The following is a 13,948-nucleotide window of genomic DNA, read 5'->3' as shown; positions in this document are numbered from 1 at the left end:
GGAAAAGATCCCTGCCATGCATTCTACCAGGGGGTAAAGAATGAACAATAAACATAACAGATAAGTAATGTAAATAGTATATCTGAACTTGCTAAGTGTAATGGAAAAAGAAGTAGAGAAAGGTAAAGAAGGCAGGGAGGACAGTTTCAATTTTCATGGTCAAGACGGGCCTCATCTCAAGGCTGACATCTGGGTCAAGGCTTGAAGGAATGAAGAAGTTAGCCATACAGATTTGGGGGCAAAGTGTTCTGGACAGAGGGCAAAGCAAACACACAGGCTCCAAGACACTAGCGGCCTGGCCTGTATGCAGAGCACTCAAGAGGCCAGGGAGTGGATCAGAGTGAATCAGGGGAGAGAGAGCAAAGTCACAGCAGGCTGGGCCCTGTAGGCCCTTGTAAGGACATCAGCTTCTACTCTGGGTGAAGTGGGAGCCACTGCAAGTTTTTGAGCAAGGGAGGGACGGGATCTGCTTGTGTCTTAAAAGGATTCCTCTGGCTGTTGTGTTTAAAACAAACAAACAGAAACAGACTAAAGAGAGGGGGCTTGAAGCAGGAAGACCCAGTGAGGTTACTGCAGAAACCTCCCTGAAGTTTTTACATACATTACAAGGCAATAGGTGAGGTAGTATAGCTGTGCCTCAGCCCATACGGAGGCTCCGATGGTGTGGCAGCCGTGGACGGTGTGGCAGCCGTGGAGGTAGGGGGCAGTGTTTGGGTTTGGGCTGTGCATATTTGAAGGTAAAGCCAGCAGGCTCGTCCAATGAGTCGGATGTGCTGCTATGAGAGAAAGAAGGGAGTAAGGATGCTGCTAAGGATGTGTCTGAACAAGTGGAAGGAGGGAGTTGCCATCAGCTGAGAAGGTAAAGGCAAGAGGTGGAACAGATCTGGGAGGAAAAGTTAGAAGTCCTGTTTTGATATGTTAGATTGAGATTCTTCATATGAACATCTTAGTGAGGCGGCTGGATGTAGGAGTCGGGTTTGAGAACAAAGTCCAGTTAGAAATACAAATTTGGGGTTAAATGGCATTTACATGCTGGATGGGATCCCTAAAGAAATATGAGTAGAGGTCTGGGCCCTGAGGGGGGTTGACATTACAGGGTTGGAGGCAGGGAGGGGGGAAGGCAGTGGTGCCGGAGGCAGAGAAGGAGAGCAGGAAAACCAAGAGTGCAGTGACCAGGAGGACACTGTCTCAGGAGAAGGGGTGCCATTGGTGTCACCTACTGCTCAGAAAGAAAGTAAAATAACAGCTGAGAATTGACCTGAGATTTTCCTAAGAGCAATTGCAGTGGAACAGCTGGAGGCAAAACCCTGTTCCAAGGGGGCTTGAACAGGAATGGGAACGAGGACAGGGTGGTATTGGGACAAAAGCAAAAAGGCCAGTGATACAGAAGGGAAATCCAGAAACAGCCCCGCACATGTGGACAGACTCACACACCTGGTATACGTGACAAGTTGGCATTGCAGAACAGTGAAGGAAAGGAAAGTGTTTTCAAAATGTGGAGCTGGGACAATAGGATACCCATTTGGGGGTGGCGGGGGAGTGGGGGGGAACTGACACATGGCCTCTGTCTCATCCCTTATGAAACAATTAATTCCAGGTGGCTTGTAAATCTAAATTTGAAAGGCAAAACAATGAAAGCTTTTAGAATATAAGAGATTTTTATGACCTCAGGGTAGGATACAAAGGGCATGTCTAAAAAGGAAAAAAATTTGAGAAATCGAATTACATCCAAATGAAGGACTTTTGGTCTTCAAAGACACAATAAAGAAGTGAAAAACGAAAGCCCTAGAGTGGGAAAAGATATTTGCCACACACGTCATTGACAAAGGACTTGAATCCATACTAAACAAAAGACTCCTACAAATTAGTAAGAAGAAAAAAAGACAACTCAATAGGAAAATCAGCAATAGACTTGAAAAGACAGTTTGTGCCACAGATCGAGTCCTTCAGAAACAGACACTGAGAAGGAGTTTGTGGTACCAGATGTTTATTAAGAAGCAAGATGTCGGGGCACTTGGGTGGCTCAGTCAGTGTAGAGTCCGACTCTTGATTTTGGCTCAGGGTCGTGAGATTGAGCCCTGTGTCAGGCTCTGCACTGGGCTTGGAGCCTGCTTGATATTCTCTCTCCCTCTCCCTCTGCCCTTCTCCTAGTTGCATGGGTGCGTGTGTGCATGCAAGCACACATGCGCTGTCTCTCTCTCTCAAAAAAAAAAAAATTCAAGATGTTTATTGTGAATAAAACAGGGATGAAGCAGGATGGGGTGAGAAAGGAGCTGAACTTTGATGTGGGTCTAGCAAAGCCTGGGCCAACCGGGAGGTGCTCAGGAGTAAATGTCACTCATTAGTATGTCCCGTTTCAGGCTGAAATGGCTGTGCCTTTATAGCTCTGCCTTGCTCAGTCAGAGCATGAGCTCCCCAGGAAGAGCAGGACCTTGACAAGGTTCAAGGCCAACCTTGAAGAAACTGTTGGCTGGAGGCTGTCTCCTGACCATACTCCCTGCCAGTAGGCAGCATGTCATTCCTTGAAGGAGGATCTGAGTGCCATGTCTCCGTGTGTGCTACACTTCACAAAACACTGTGTCCTAAGAGCAATACAAATATGTGAACAGGTGTGCAAGCTCTTTATCCATCAGGGAGATGAACATTGAGATATCATCACTACATGTTCACCAGAATGGCAGAAGTGAAAGAGATTGGCAATACCAAGTGGTGGACACATAGTATGTTGAAATCTCATCTGCTCCTGGTAAAAATATAAATTTGTAGATCACTTTGTGAAACACTTGTCCATTAGTTACTAAAGTTGAGCTTATGCATAGGCAGGGACATAGTAATTAAACTTTCAGGTATTTAGCCAATAGAAATGCATGCACATATGTGTTGATAGACATGTATTAAGAATGTTCGTAGAGGCTCTATTCATAAGAGTCCCAAACTAGAAACAACCCAAATATCGACTGATAATGGAATGGATAAATACATTTTTCTATGTTTATACAAAGGTTATGATAGGTAGCCTGCAAGATGGTCCCCAGTGATCCCTGCCTCCTGGTGCTCACATCCCTGGCTGGTCCCCTCCCACAATGGACCAGCTTGGTCTGTGTGATCAATAGCATACAACAGCAATGATGCTGTGTCACTTCTGAGATTAGGTTATAAAAAACATTGTAGCTTCTATGGTGGGAGCTCTCATTCCCATATTTTCTCTTGGACTATTTCCTCTGGGGAATCTATGTCATGAGCAGTCCTATGGAGAGGCCCACATGGCAAGGACCTAATCTCTTGTTAACAGCCATGTGAGTGAATTTGGAAGTGGATCTTCCAGCCCTAGTTAAGTCATCAGGGCTGAAGGCCTGAAGGCCTGATAGCTTGACTACAACTACCTGAGAGACTATAAACCAGAACACCCAGCTAAACCACAAATGATTCTGGACTCTCAGAACATGGGTGATATGATAAATGTTGGTTTTCAGCTGCTAAGTTCTGGGGTAATTTGTTACACAGCAATAGATAACTAATGCAAAGGAATAATATAAGTTAATGAAAACAAATGAAATGCAGTTACATATGTCAACATGGGTAAATTTTACCAACACAATATTGAGTGAAAGAAGGCAATTACAGAAGACATTAAAAATTTTTTTTGTTGTTATTTATTTTTCAGAGAGAGACAAAGCACAAGCAGGGGAAGGGCAGAAATAGAGGGAGACACAGAATCCAAAGCAGGCTCCAGGCTCTGAGTTGTCAGCACAGAGCCCGATGGGGGGCTTGAACCCACGGGCAGTAAGATCATGACCTGAACCAAAGTCAGAAGCTTAACCCACTGGGCCACCCAGCCCTACAGAAGACATTTTTAATTATCCCATTACTTAAAATTCAAGAAATAGGTAAAACTAAAGTACAAAGTTTACGGATGCATGCTTAGATGGCAAAGCAATCAAATCAGTGAAGGAAGTCATTTTCATAAAAGTCAGGATGATGTTTACCTTTGGGGGTGGAAATGGGTAGGAAGTGGGAGGGGTTATGAGGAAGGCTTCTGTTCTTGCTAATGTGCTATTTCTTGACCTGGATGGTGGTAGCAAGGGTATTTGTTTTGGATAAATCATTAAGCTTTGTGCTTTTGTTTTTACCCCCCACTCCACCTTTTTTATGTTTGTCAATTTCACAATAAAAAGGCAAACAAAGAGAACCTGGAGGAGAGAAACTGGGAACAAAGAACACAGACAACTCTTTAGAGGAATGTTGTTGCAAGAGGACCAAAGAAATGGAATAGCAGCTGGAAGAGAACTTCCAAGAAAGATTTCTAAGTCAAGACTTTTAAAAAGATGAAACAGCAGTATGTTTTATGCAGAAGGAAGTCATCTCTGGAGAGGAAAAACTGATAAGACAGAAGAGGGGTATTGCTGGACCAGGTTCTGAAGTGGGTGAGGGATGCGTCTGAGCTGTGTTGGGGATCCCGCAGGAGTCAGGGTTCTCCAGACACACAACCAAGAGAATGCACCTATAGCTATACACTCTATTCGCAAGCCTACAGCTATCGCCTGATTAATAAACCTATATCTGTATCTGTCTAGATTTACTTTAAGGAGTTGGCTCACATGATTGTGGAGACTGGCGAGTCTCAAATCTCCAGGGTAGGCTGGCAGGCTTGGCAAGTCTTATATTTGACAAGACGGGATATTCGGATCACACATAGTCAAGGGGATCTAACCGATGGGGTCGGCAAAGCATTAAGCTACCTAATATCAGAAGAGGCGAGCAAAGGCGCCCTCAGGAGGAATAAGGATCCTCCCTGGGGGACATGCAAATGCGGGCTCAGTTCTGCCACCAGAACTGGGTGACCAGGTGGGTAGATGCTTTGGGGGACGCTCAGCTGTCATTTCCTAGTCGTGAAGACACTGAAAGAGGTCCCTTCGGTGGAAACGGCCACTTTCTTCTTCCCTGCCCCTAGGAGGCACTAGAGTCCCCGAGACTTTGCCCCCACCATTTCCCCCAAGTGCAGGTGCTCAGTGCCCGAGTTGGGACGGCCGCGGGAGCAGGCGAGCCAGCTGTGGCCGCCAGGGGGCGTGAGGTGGCCGTGGGGGGGGGGGGGTCAGGCCGGCGGGCAGGGCCGGGGACATCCGGTGCCCCTTCCTGGAGCCCGCGGCCCCAGTGGGGTGGCTGGAGTGCTGCTGCAGGCACCCCCATCGCCCAGCTCCGCCGGCACTCCTCAGCCGCGGGCCGGGCCCCAGGCCCTCCAGAACCCAGGGCGGAGTCGGGCGTCCGCGGTTTCACCGACCACGTCCCCTGTGCCCGTTCCCGGCACCGAGCTGCTTCTCCTCGGACCCCTGGAGCCAAAGGAAGCTCCGCCGCTTCCACTTTTGGCCTCGCAGCGGCTGCGAGCTGGCGCCCCGCCTCCTGCGGGGCCTACCCCTCGTCCCCCCGCCCGTGCCGGGCCACCGTGGGGGCGGGGGACGGCTACCCATGTTCACGCCTCAGAGGTGGCCGAGTGAGCTTTCAGGGCCTCTCCTTAGAGTAGGGGGGGGGGGATACAACTACCCTCACTATTCCAGCCAGTGAAAACAATATATCCGACGTCTCTCCGTTGTGTTTCAGTTAAACGCAAGGACAACCTTGTCTGTAAATCCACCCCCCCCCCCCCCCCGCCCCAAGCCATCCCCTTTCTTAATCGATTTTAAAAAGAAACAATTTATCCTTCTAATCATGGCATTCCTTCAGCTAGAACTGCTGCCGTTTAGGTCTATGGAACCTTTCCTTTCGAGGAGCTTAATGTTTTTATGTTAATTTATTTTTATGGACAAAGCTGTATTGCTATTTTGGCCGACAGGTTTGTTTTCTGACCGGAATCCAAGCTGAATGGGAGCGGTTCGGTGGGACAGAATATGAAAGTCATATATATGTGTGTGTGTGTGTGTGTGTGTGTGTGTGTGTGTGTGTGTGTGTGAAAGTCATGATACCACCTGTACAGCACCCTGGGCAAGGCCCTGGGGGAGCCTCCTTGGGGACCTTACTTCTGGATAACCATTTCATACCCACTATCTTATGGGACACACACACACACACACACACACACACACACACGCGCGGTCTATGTGTCCGTTACATTTAGATTTTGGGTCAAGGGACTCAATGTCTTCTAAGGGAGCAAAGCCCTTATAATATTCTTAATAACACTCCTTGGCCCTGTGGCACTCAGTTCCCTCCTTCCACTGTGGAATGCCATCCAAAATTAAACTGGCTCAGATATAGACAAGCTCTCCCTTGGTCCTGACCGGCTTGGTGCCGAGGACAGGAAGCCAAGAATGTCAGTTTCCTGGGACTGCTGCAACAATGTACCACAAATTGATTGGCTTAAGCAGCAGAAATGCATTGTCTCCCAGCTCTGGAGGCTAGGTTTCCGGAATCAAGGTGTCAGCAGGTTATTTCTTTCTGAGGACTGTGAGGGAAGGGTCTGTTCCAGGATCTCTCCTTGGTTTGTAGATGGCATCTCTTCCTGTGTCTCTCACATTTTGTTTTCCCTCTACGTATGTCTGTCTCTGTGTCCAAATTTCTCTTTCTTTTTATTTAAAAAAAAAATTAATGTTTATTTTTGAGAGAGAAAGAGAGAGACAGAGTGTGAGTGGGGGAGGGCAGAGAGAAAGGGAGCCATAGAATCCGAAGCAGGCTCCAGGCTCAGAGCTGTCCGCACAGACAGCTCAAACTCACGAACTGTGAGATCATGACCTGAGCCATTGTCAGACACTTAACGAACTGAGCCACGCAGGAGCCCCAAATTTCTTTTTTTAGTAAGGACCCCAACTATATTAGAACCCACCCTAATGACCTCTGTAAAGACCCTATCTCAAGTACTGTAAGGTTCTGAGGAACTAGGGGTTAGGATTTCAGCCTATCTTTTTTGGTGGGAGGGACATAATTTAACCCACACACCATGGAAACCCTGATGAGGGAAGGTACAGTTCATTGGTACCTGAGAGATGACTCTTTGAGGGATCCCATCAACACCTCAATAGACAAAAGCTTGGCTGTCAGGCTGGAGTTTTGGTCAGGAAGCTCCTAGAACCTAGGAAGTGCTGACTTCATGGGAGAGCTTGCTGTTCTGTTGGATACCAAAGCTTGGTCTGAGAGGCCAGCTGAGTTCCCGGCAGAAGAGGTGCTTTCCTTTCCACGGTGAGCCTCAGGGAGGGGTCCTTCTCTTCAGCAGGTGGGAACAGAACTGCATGCAGAGCATGCAGTCGATTTGTGCAACCCACGTGACACCCGAGTTCAATGGGGGAGCTGGGAATTGGTCCAGGAAAGAAAAACAAGGGCAGACATTTGGAGGATTTGAGGTAAAAATTTAATAACACGTGTGGTAAATGTTCGTAGTAATTTGGGTCTCATAAAACCCTGCCTTCCCACACTGTATCCCCTTACTCGGACAATAAAACTCTAATGTTCTGTCACACACAATTGAAATCTGAGGATTCAAAATAATACCCGTGCCTATTTCTTTCTTATGGGAGCACAGTCACGGGAGTTTCAGACTCAGATTGTGGTCACCTTATCATTGTTATAAGATTTTAATATTCCATTTGGTAATAGGAAATCATGCGAGCAAGTAAGAAAAATCCCATTCCCTCCACTGATCCATGGAGAAGAAAGACTCCAGTCAATCATTCTGTCATTTCCAGAGAACCATCATCTTTCCAGTAGCTGCTAAGTCCAGTGTGAAAAGAGGCTAATAGCACATGTGATCCCCCACATGTGATCTCCCCCATGGGAGAGTGTTCGGGCTCCAACAACACTAACTTAGTAGGTGGGGACATCATGGCCTGCTGTGTTAGGACAGATTTTTGGACCCACCCCCACCCCTACCCCAACGAGCCTAATTTCAGATGGTCCTTTTTGCCAAAGTGAGATCCTTTGAATCACTACGTTAGGGATATGATTTCTTAGTCTCTCCAAAATATATAGTGTTGAAGGTGCGAAATTTGGCATGTGAGCATATGGTATGGAGAATTGACTGCAGGGAGGGAGTCCCCCTGCTGTGACTGCCAGTGCAATTTGGGGCTTTGGAGGTAGTTGTTTGGAAAACGAATTAGATTCTGTCCTTAAAAATAAAGTTAGCAGAGTGAGGAAGCCTTGATCCAGCTGAGAGCTACAGGAGCAACTGGGGGCTTAACACCCTTCCGCTCACGTCTAAGGACGTTTGAGGCTTGGGGTTGCTAATCAGCACCCTGCAAATCATTTTAATCATCAGCTGCTTGATGCGTTGTGAGCCCGTTAACAATTTTTTCTCAGTGCATTTAGGGGAAAAAGACTGCCAGTACAAGCCTACTTCATCTGCTCACCTGTGGCCTTGGGCACCAACACCCTTTCTTCTGCCTTCCTTCCTTGGCACCCTCTGTCTAGGACACATGTCCCATCCCGCATTCGTGAGTCAACCCCGTGCCGCGAGAGCCGCTCGCCCTCTCATAGCCAACTTGGGTTTTCTTTCTGTCTCTTCATTTCCTCTTCTCCTCACACACACTCACATCTGTTTCCCATCATTTAATTATTCTGTGTCATGGCTTATATTTTAGTTTTCAGTTTTCCTCTGTCTGCCATCCTACCTCTAGCTTTTCTGGAGTAAATACATACTCATTTCATTCTGGTGCTGTGTCCTTGATAGTTTCCCCTATTTGGTTTGCTCTTGTTGTGATTTTCTCTTTTTTGATTTTTGTTGTTGTCGTTGCTTTGGGTTTATTTCTCTCTCCCTCGGGGGCAGGAAACCAGGGTACAGGTGCCAAAACTGGCCGAGAGGACATCACCAGCAGCCTGGTATTATCCCTGCCAATCTCCGTATCAGTGGTCTCCCTAATGTCTGTGAAAGCAGAATGTGGTTAAGTCCCCTTCTCACCCCTTCTCACTCCCAGGCTGTTTCAGGAAGTTTAGCTGGGTCATCCACACCTGGTAATATGTTCAGTCTCCTTCTTTCCCAATGTCGAGTGTGCCTACGAGTGTACTCTCTTCTGCAGTCACCCTCTTCAGGGCCTGTGGGGACAACAGCACAGACGTCACTAGCAGGGTGTGCAGGCAGAGCAGGCAGGTTGATGAAGGAGTCAGTGAGTGCTGGTGTAGAGGGAGCTGTTTTCCTGGTTTGCTTTGAATAAGGCACTTCTCTGTACTTTGGAATATCTGGTGGTCAAAGGGCATGCTATTGAAAGTTTTAAGGTTGCTGCAAAATAGGTTGCCATAACTTTGGAGAAGTGAACTCCAGATTTCTTTCTTTCTTTTTCTTTCTTTCTTTCTTTCTTTCTTTCTTTCTTTCTTTCTTTCTTTCTTTCTTTCTTTCTTTCTTTCTTTCTTTCCGATTTTGCATTGATGATCTTCTTAAAGGCACTACCATGGTGTTTCTGACTACCCTTGAGTCTCCTGCCTTAGGGAATATAATCTGCCTTTTTCCCCTGATTGCCTTCAAGACTTCCTTTTTATATTTTATTTTCAGCAGGTTAAAAATTATATGCCTAGGCGTGATGTTTTTGTTTGTTTTTGTGTTTTCTGCTTGATGTTTCTGAGCTTCCTGGATTTGTGGTTTGTTGTCTGTCATGAATTTTGAGAAACTCTCAGCCATTAGTTCTTCCCATATTTCTTCTGCCTCATTCTCTCTCTCTTCTCCCTCTGGTATTCCAAATGCATATATGTTAGACCACTTGATATTGTCTTACCTTAAACATGAAAACATAGCCTCATTATGGGTAAAAGGATGAAAAAATAGACACCATCCAATCACTAAAGAAAGCTGGAGTAGCTGTATTGTATTAATATTTGAAAAGGTAAACTTCAAAATAAGGAATATTTTCAAGGATAAATAGTGGTATTATATAGTGATAAAGAAATTAATCCTCCAAAAAGACTTAATAATCCTAAATGTGTACATAGCTAACAACAGTGCTTAAAAAAAACACACAGCAAAAACTGCTAGAACTCAAAGGAGAAAAAGGCAAATCTACTTAGAGATGGAGACTTCAGTGATTCATAGAGAAAGGAGGCAAAGAAGACATAGAGGATCTGAATAGTATCATTAACCAACGTGACCTCAGTGGCACTTATAGAATACTGTACTCAACAACGGCAGAGTACACATTCTTTTCAGTTGCACACAGGACAGGCACAAGATAGACCATATGCTGACCCATAAAGAAAACCTTAACAAACTTTTAAAAATGGAAATCTCTTCTTGGCTCCTGGAGGTGCAGCCTGTGGGCAAGAGTCATGGGGTTGGCCAGAGAGCATGTGGAGCGCTCCTGCTGGGCCCAGGAGCAAAGGGCAGGCAGGAAGATGGAAGGAAGGAAGGAAGGAAGGAAGGAAGGAAGGAAGGAAGGAAGGAAAGGAAGGAAGAAAGGAAGGAAGAGGGGAGGGAGGAAAGAAGGCAGAAAGAAACTCTCAAAAAGATGTTCTTGGAGCACAATGGAATTAAACTAGAAATCAGTAAGTGTAAGATATCTGGAAAATCCCCAAATAATCAGAAATTAAACAATATGCTTTTATGTCATTCATGGACAAAGAAAATAAGCCTCAAGACAAATTTAAAAATACTTTGGGAGTGCCTAGGTGGCTCAGTTGGTTAAGTGTCTGACTCTTAATTCGGCTCAGGTCATGATCTCACAGTTCATGAGTTCAAGCCTCACATCCAGCTGAGATAGAGCCTGCTTGGGATTCTTTCTTTCTCTCTCTCCCTCTACCCCTCCCCCCTGCTCACGAGTGTGTGCACTTCCTCTCTTTAAAAAAATACTTTCAACAAAATAAAAATGACAATTCATTATATCTCATCTCTGGGTTTCAACTCAAGTAATGCTGAGAGGAAAGTGCATAGCACTAAAATGTTTACATTGGGAAAGAAGCAATGTCTCCAATCAATAATCTAAGCTTCTACTCTAAGAAACTAGAAAAAGAAGAGCAATGAAACCCAAAACAAGCAGAAGGAGGAAATAATTAAGAGCCTAAATTAATGAAACTGAAAAGAAGGGAAAACCTTCCTACCACCCCTCACCCCCTAGAAGAGTCCTATGTCACTGTGTACATTAGTGGATGCAAACAGAGATGTGTGGAGGAGGAAGAATTTATAGAATTACTCAGATCAGGCTCTGGGTGTTAGCTCTGTCCCACCCAGGACCTCTGAAAGCTAGATGCTATAAAATGTTTTTTTTAATATTGTAAGCTATCTATGTCATTTTATTTATTTTTTAAATGTTTTATTTTTGAGAGAGAGAGCACCAGCAAGGGAGGGGTGGGGGGGGCGCAGGGACAGAGGATCTGAAGCAGGCTCCATGCTGATAGCAGAGCGCCCAATATGGCGCTACAACTCATGAACCATGAGATCATGACCTGAGCAGAAGCTGGAGGCTCATCCAACTGAGCCACCCAGATGCCCCTATGTCATTTTAAAAGCTAACATCTGGGAGGTTCTTGGGTGGCTCTGTTGGTTAAGCGGCTGACTCTTAATTTCTGTTCAGTTCATGATCTCACAGTTTATGAGATGGAGCCCCCACGTCAGGCTAGTCTACCATCATGCAGTGGGTGAGGGTCCCCCAGAGCTGATACCCCTGCTCACCGTCTTTCCACTATGCATTGTGTAGAGGAGTTGAGTCTCACTGGGCTCTGCCTCCCTCACTGCTTTCAGGTCTTAACACATCTTCACCTCCAGCAGACTCTTCTTGCTCCTTTCCTTTTAGCCACAATTCCCTTCCTTCTCACCATAACCCTGTTACTCTCTATCCCCCTTCCTTGCTCAAATGTTTCTCCTTAGCACTCATCGCCATTTACATGGACCTATTTTACTTATTTATCTTGCTTATTGTCTGTCTCTCTACCATAAAGAGTAAGCTCCTTGAGGGTAGACATTTTGGTCTTTTTTTTAAATTTAATTTAATTTAATTATTAAAAAAAAATTTACATACAGGGGCACCTGGGTGGTTCAGTCGGTTGAGCGTCCGACTTCGGCTCAGGTCATGATCTCGCGGTCTGTGGGTTTGAGCCCCGCGTCGGGCTCTGTGCTGACAGCTCAGAGCCTGGAGCCTGTTTCAGATTCTGTGTCTCCCTCTTCCTCTGACCCTCCCCTGTTCATGCTCTCTCTCTCTCTGTCTCAAGAATAAATAAATGTTAAAAAAAAAAAAAATTTACATACAAGTTAGTTAGCATATAGTGCAACAATGACTTCAGGAGTAGATTCCTTACTGCCCCTTTCCCATTTAGCCCATCCACCCTCCCACAATCCCTCCAGTAATCCTCTGTTTGTTCTCCATATTTAAGAGTCTCTTCTGTTTTGTCCCCCTCCCTGTTTTCATATTATTTTTGCTTCCCTTCCCTTATATTCATCTGTTTTGTATCTTAAAGTCCTCATATGAGTGAAGTCATATGATATTTATCTTTCTCTGACTGACTAATTTTGTTTAGCATAATACCTTCTAGTTCCATCCACATAGTTGCAAATGGCAAGATTTCATTCTTTTTGATTGCCGAGTAATACTCTATTTTGTGTGTGTGTGTGTGTGTGTGTGTGTGTGTGTGTGTACCTCTTCTTTATCCATTCATCCATTGATGGACACATTTGGGCTCTTTCCATACTTAGGTTTTTGTTGATAGTGCTGCTATAAACATTGGGGTGCATGTGCCCCTTCAAAATAACACATCTGTATCCCTTGGAAAAGCTTCAAGAGAATAGGTGTTAACTCTTCCTTAAATGTTTGGTAGAATTCCCCTGGAAAGTTATCTGGCCCTGGACTCTTGTTTTTTGGGAGATTTTTGATTACTAATTCGACTTTTTTACTGGGTGTGGGTCCGTTCAAATTTTCTATTTCTTCCTGTTTCAATGTGGGTAGTTTAAATTTTTTTTTTTAACGTTTATTTATTTTTGAGACAGAGAGAGACAGAGCATGAGCGGGGGAGGGTCAGAGAGAGAAGGAGACACAGAATCCGAAACAGGCTCCAGGCTCTGAGCAGTCAGCACAGAGCCCGACGCGGGGCTCGAACTCACATACCGTGAGATCGTGACCTGAGCCGAAGTCAGACGCTTAACTGACTGAGCCACCCAGGCGCCCCTCAATGTGGGTAGTTTATATGTTTCTAGGAATTTGTCCATTTCTTCCAGATTACCCATTTTATTGGTATATAATTGCTCTTAATATTCTCTTATTAAGAGCAATTAAGAGCTTATTAAGAGCAGAAAGAAAGCATGGTGTTCTTTCTGCTGTGTTGGTTGTGATGTCTCCTTTTTTATTCTTGATTTTTTTAATTTGCATCCTTTCTTTCTGCTGTGTTGGTTGTGATGTCTCCTTTTTTATTCTTGATTTTTTTAATTTGCATCCTTTCCTTTTTCTTTTTTGATCAAACTGGCTAGTGGTTTATCAATTTTGTTAATTCGTTCAAAGAACCAGCTTCTGGTTTCATTGATATGTTCTACTGTTTGTTTGTTTGTTTGTTTGTTTGTTTGTGGGGGGGGGGTTGATAGCATTGATTTCTGCCCTAATCTTTATTATTTCCTGTCTTCTGCTGGTTTGGGATTTTATTTGCTGTTCTTTTTCCAGTTCTTTAAGGTGTAAGGTTAGGTTCTGTATCTGAGACCTTTCTTCCTTCTTTAGGAAGGCCTGGATTGCTATATACTTCCCTCTTATGACCGCCTTTGCTGCATCCCAGAAGTTTTGGGTTGTGGTGTTATTATTTTCATTGGCTTCCATGAACTTTTTAATTTCCTCTTTTTTTTTTTTTTTAATTTTTTTTTTCAACGTTTTTATTTATTTTTGGGACAGAGAGAGACAGAGCATGAACGGGGGAGGGGCAGAGAGACAGGGAGACACAGAATCGGAAACAGGCTCCAGGCTCCGAGCCATCAGCCCAGAGCCTGACGTGGGGCTCGAACTCACGGACCGCGAGATCGTGACCTGGCTGAAGTCGGACGCTTAACCGACTGCGCCACCCAGGCGCCCCTTAA

Source organism: Puma concolor, chromosome B2 (assembly GCF_028749965.1).
Source record: "Puma concolor isolate L17-30 chromosome B2, mPumCon1.1.hap2, whole genome shotgun sequence".
In the NCBI taxonomy this organism is placed as follows: Eukaryota; Metazoa; Chordata; class Mammalia; order Carnivora; family Felidae; genus Puma; species Puma concolor.
Note: the sequence above shows the minus strand (reverse complement) of the source record.